Source organism: Dioscorea cayenensis, chromosome 16 (genome assembly GCF_009730915.1).
Source record: "Dioscorea cayenensis subsp. rotundata cultivar TDr96_F1 chromosome 16, TDr96_F1_v2_PseudoChromosome.rev07_lg8_w22 25.fasta, whole genome shotgun sequence".
NCBI lineage: Eukaryota > Viridiplantae > Streptophyta > Magnoliopsida > Dioscoreales > Dioscoreaceae > Dioscorea > Dioscorea cayenensis.
Window position 1 is genome coordinate 8059466 of NC_052486.1, and position 5967 is coordinate 8065432.

The following is a 5967-nucleotide window of genomic DNA, read 5'->3' on the forward strand; positions in this document are numbered from 1 at the left end:
CAAATCAAGTATGAGTAAAAGCATCGCTGCGTGATATAACTAGTTATAAAAAGATTACAATTTAAAAAGCAGAATATTAAGCGAATTTATTTTGTTTGTACTTGCAGCAGTTAACAGCGGAATAACAATGGGTTTTAAATATGATTTAAATAACAGCAGCTTTCCTGACGGGCGTTTTAAAAATATGATTTATTAAGATTTTAAAAATATCCGTTTTAATCCGTTGCTCAATTAAAAAGGGACTGAAAGCAGTTTAAAAATTAATATATTATTAAATATTAGAAAATATCCGTTCTAATCGTTTCTAATAGAAAAGGGACTAAACAGTTTAAAAAATGAATATATTATTTAAATATTAGAAAATATCCGTTTTGTCATTTCTAATAGAAAGGGACTAGAAGCAGTTTAAAAAATTAATGTATTATTTAAATATTATTAAATATTAGAAAATATCAGTTTACTACTACATTTTACGATGAAAGGGCTAAGCAGTTTAAAAATTAATATATTACTTATGGTTTTCCGACTAATAATCTTTGCATTACTGTAGTTTGAGGAATATATATATATATAAATTTGTGCACCCTTATTGTGTTTATCTCCTCCAAAATAGGATCTAAAGGTCAATAGACTAAACTAGAAATGCTGTCAACTGTAGGTTTGGAAATGGTGTTCCCCAAAACACCATCTTTTGAATTTTTTTGTTTTCCCAAAGATAAACTCTCTGAATAATCTGTGACAATGCTCATTTGCTTCAAATATTTATTCTTTATTACTAATTGAGTAATTAGTGTTATTCATACTATATCAGTTACAATCAATTGCATACATTCAGTAGTATGCCTTAGTCCTGTTACTTATTTTTGCCTATATTGATATCTTAAAGTATCTAGTTATTATTATTATTTTTTATATTGATAATGTTTTGTGATTCTGTTCAATAATTTTTCGATGATGATGTACTTGAATACTACTCTAACTTGTCAAACAAAGATGTGTTGTCAGCTTGGCGCCATATCCTGCAAAACAGAGAGTGGATATCCCCACATGTTATCCCCTTTTGTTTAAAAACTTTATCAAAGACTCAGTGACTTGGGAAGTCCGAGACCAGGGTCAAGCTACAACCTGTAGATCGTCAAAAAGGTGAGTTTATTGCCTTGAACATCCAATCCGCCAAACGGGTAGTGCAGAAAGAATTCATCACCTACTTCAAGAAGCACCGAGACGAAAAACTCAGACCAGCATCCTAAAAAAGAAAAAGGAAGGTCGATTTCCTTTTCTTTGAAATCCATATCTTTCTATTTCCTATCACATTGATGTTCCAAGCCCTTTCCACTATCTGTAGGTCTGGGTGCTTTTGTCCACATTTGAGAAAAACTCAAATGGTTTCGAACGACTGTTTAGCTAAGGTTTTAATGTGATTGATAGGGGAGAATGATCCGATACACCTAGATTGAGATAAAGGTTGAATTAATCATAGATGAAGATGGTATTTTATGTGGAAGTATATGTTAAACCTTCTTGACATTATTTATGGCACAGGCAATCTAGCAATTAATGTGGAATATGGGGCAGATTATGCATATCCTTAATGATAAGGTCACCATGCAAACATATAGGGTAACTCTTGGTCATGGTATTATCGTATGTGTTGTTTTGTTGGTCCATTTCAGTTATATTGGATTATCTTATTGTACTTTTTGTGACAATGATAGAATGAGTTATCCTTAATTTCAAGTAAAAAGTTTTATCTGTATTCAGGAAAGTGTACAGTTTTATTATTGTGCTTGTGTTTTTTGAGAAAATTCTACACATGCTTATGGTAGTTATATAATCGCATTACCATCTCTGGTCAGATAAGTCTGTGTAGATCATAAATTAAATCATCAATAGAACATAAATGAGATGGAGTTGGACATTTAACCAACATCACTTAAATTAAATTTGCACCACCTAATTCAATCAGAAATATTAAATTCCAACATGCTGTAATCCTACCTTTTAGCAATTAATCTACCCAATATTAATGTCGATGACATGGATGTCATGTATAATGTTCATGCCCATCCATCTCTCTTTGCAATCTCATTTGTCTTTTGTTTGATCTACTTCTGATCATCCTTTTTCCTGCCATGCATCTTTCAAAGATTTCATGCAATTAATTAACACAACACACTCTTGATAATTAAATTGCAAACATATATATATATATATATATATATATATATATATATATATATAAATGTTCTTGTGTATGTACATGAATTCATATATGAATTTTCATGAGAGTTGATTTAATCTCATTTGTGTTTTAACAGTTATGCCATATTATTTGTATTTTTATATTGATTTCAATTCATACTAGGAAAGTTGAAGAACACACCAAGGCCATACTTGCTTTCTTCAAAATGCTTCACTTTTGTTCAAGAAATATATGGGTGACCACCTAGTAGATCTTCAATTAAGATATCCTACACCATGTCCACTTCAACAAGGTAACCAAACAGTACCTTTTATTTTATAAGATCTCCAGAATATTATAGTTCAAGCAGGGTGAATACTTTCTAATAGCAAAAATAATAATACTTTAGGCAATAGCCTGTTCTGAAAGAAAAATAAAAAACTATAAAGATTGCAGTGTACCTCAAGAATTTTCATTACTGAAGACAAGGCTTCAACTCTCCATGAAGACAAAGATTCACTTCTTTATCATCTTCATTTTCATCTCCATCCTTTGTTTAATTTTCTTCTCTTGTATATATTTATATGTTCATATTCTCATAAATGCATGTGCTTTGTTATGATATTTTGTTTTCAGAAGGTAACAGCACCTTGCTCTTCTCTACTTGAGTTCAAGTGTTCCTTTCTACCCTGCCCCATAAGCAGCGACATCAATAAGGTTGTGAATTGGAGGAATTTTAGATTAAACACTAGATTGAGTGGTCGTTATGGTTGGGTTGATTTGTCATGCAGCATTGAGTTGAATTATTTTGGAAATATTAAAATAAAAATGAATAAATATAAATAAATTTGATTAAAGAATCAATGGAAAAGTATATATAACATTAAAGAAAGTGGGTCTGCTTTAGATAGCAGTCATATATAATTCTATAGTTTGGTATTCATGGTGAGTCAGCTGCTCTAGAATGGCTGGCGGGAAAGCATTCAACGGTTCTTATGCTTGGGTTGTCACTAGAAGCAAGATGGTTGTTAATTAATTCTTCTATTATAAAAGAATAATATTTTAGATTAATTTATATATTATCTATATATAGCCAGACTAGATTTCAACTTTTATTAGCATTGATAAGGCGTATGAGTTTATCGACGAAATGATAGAACGAGGATGCAAGCCGAATGCTAGTGTGTACTTGAGTGTGTTCTTGGCGCTGGAGAAGGAGAATTTAGAAGAGTGTTTGAGTGTGTTGTAGTATTTCTTATTTAGCCACTTCTGATTGTCTTTATTTGATGGCATTATTCATTGATGAAAGCTTTAGACATTTTTGAATTCCTCGCATGTGCATTCTGAATTAATATAACAAACTGATTTGTTTCAAGAACGAGGGGTTCTGTTAGCAATCCCTGTTTGAAGGATCATGTGGTAAAGAATATTGCAGATTAAGTGAAGAGTTGGGATGTTATTATGGTTTTATCATCAGGAGAACTTAGTCATGTATTACTGAAGTTGAGCATCTTAATCTCATCTAAGTTGAATCAAATGCCTCAATTTTAATGTTCCAAGTAGTAGGTCTGACAGAAAGGCTTCTTCTTTCTTTTGATTTGGCATGTTGCCCTAAGTGCTATAGCAGATAAATCACTTGTATCTGATTAGTATTTTGTTGAGGCTCTTATTGAATCATGAATTCACAGGTCAATGCAATCACAGTTATGCAAGTTAGGTTTGAATCTTTGTGTACACTTCTTTTGTTATAAAGCAAGAACTGGTATTTCATTAGATAAAAAAGGATTAGTCCTCTCGTAGTAAGTTATGGGTGTAAGTGATCCACTATTTTTCTCTACTCATACCCCTGCCAATACTGCACAGAGAAAATATTTTTCGGCTGTGTGTTTTACTAATTCAGTCAGAATTCCTATGTCCATCTGTTTGCTTGGGCCAAAATCCTGTTAACTATCTGAACATGCAAGAACCCCCTATGGTACAATGTTCTTTTCTCATGACATAAGCAATAATTCCCTGGTTTTCTTCGAGTTTATGAATATAAGTTGATGCAATAAAACGTGGGAAGCATGTTTTACATTGAGATAACCTTCATAAAGTGTAAAATTGTTAATGGAAGTTGTTTTTTATGAGAAGTATAAGCTCTCGGGACCGTTTTCTGAGTTTGAGATCCAAGGAAAGCTTCCTGCAAAAACTTTCATAGGATGCCATGTGACTTTCTAGGGGTTGATTTTCTTGGTTGGAGAAGAGGAAGGGAGGAGAAGGAGAGAGTTTTTAAAGAAAAAGAGAATGAGTGGTTTGCTAAATTTTGGTTGGTGTCTGATCAGAGAAGGTTAGTTAGGGTTAGGTTTTGTTTTATGTTTGGTTTCTAAATGTAAGGTTTGGTATTAGAGGGTTTCGTTCTTTGACTTTGTCTTCTTGTTATTTAAAGTAATTAATTACCTAAAGTATATAATTAAATAAAATCATTAACTTTTTTACTTATCTCACTAATATTATTATGTGTTCTTGGAATTTAGACTCAAAAGGATTGTTTTGATGAATTCCAAAATCAAAGTGCTATTTTTTGTAAACCAAAATTAATAGTTTAATATAAACTAAAGGTCACAAAACTTTCACTGTTAATAACTTTCAACTTATTTTAGAAAATATTTTTAAATTTAAAATTTAATATTCTTTTTCAATATCAGTTTTCTTCTTCTTAACTCCATTTTTTTAATAAATAAAATCTATTCTTATTCAAATTTGTTAATTATTATTATTAAGTTCTTTTGATTAATTATTTATTTTTATTAATTTTTATTTATTTTTTTAACATAAATAGATAAGTCACATGGCTTCACATAACCACTAGAAACTCATAAAGATGTGCATAAGGTTTTTAATTGCTATAAGTCCTTATTTTATCCGGTGAAGATTAGACTTTTTTCATCCACAAAATAAGGGATTCTGAGTGTCAAATAAAGTATAAACTTTTTTTAATCATAGGATGCCATTACTTCTTTAAATTTTGCTTCTGCAGCCTCTGTAGAAAAAGAAACCAGTAAGATAACAGGCAGAACTTTTTTTTTCTAAACAATAAACGGTCTGAAACTAATAAGGAGATGCTAATGAATAATATTTAATGAGTTGAGTTAATTGATGTAGGATCGCTATCTGGAGCTTGTGGAGCAAGCATCTCAAACGCAAGAAGGGCTTGACGAGCTTCCTATTGTGGATGAAACAGCTTTGTACTATGAGGCTGTTGGGGGAGGAAAGAAAAGTCGGGTTTATGGAATAGGGTCCCAGGCGTGTATCTTTTATCCACATTCATCTTTGAGTTTGTCCACAGGTTCATCATTTGAGGCACTACATGCTGAGTTTAGAGATTTGTGTCAAACTCTTAGTTAAGTCCAAGATCGTGAGGAGAGGCTTCAACAAACACTTGACCAAGTCCAAGATCGTGAGGAGAGGTTTTAACAGACGCTTGGCCAAGTACAAGATAATAACAAGGAGCTTCAACAAAGTTTGCTTGAAATGAAAGAGGAGAGGAACCAATATCGTGCGGAGATGATGCGTCAAATGAAGGACATGATGATGAGTTTTGAGAGGAGGATTCTTCGACGATCGCTGAGTTTACTCACATGTGATTCACAACCGCCATCGATGATCATGATGTTGACTTATAGATGTATTTGTCGATATCTTATTGTTTTTGTGTTGAACATATATACTTAAAATATTTCTTTTTTTGTATGAATTGACGAGTTTATCTTATTTGTTGGTGTTCTAGGTTAAAAATTTATGTA

The 5967-nt window shown here is 31.8% G+C and overlaps 1 long non-coding RNA gene across 1 annotated transcript; it reads left to right on the plus strand.

Moving 5' to 3' along the window:
- The first annotated feature begins 1154 nt into the window (after window positions 1-1154).
- On the plus strand, window positions 1155-3202 carry LOC120279653. The gene is made up of 3 exons (XR_005541976.1): window positions 1155-1265; window positions 2366-2495; window positions 2819-3202. It is a non-coding gene; the product is annotated as an uncharacterized LOC120279653 (long non-coding RNA).
- Window positions 3203-5967: the final 2765 nt, after the last annotated feature.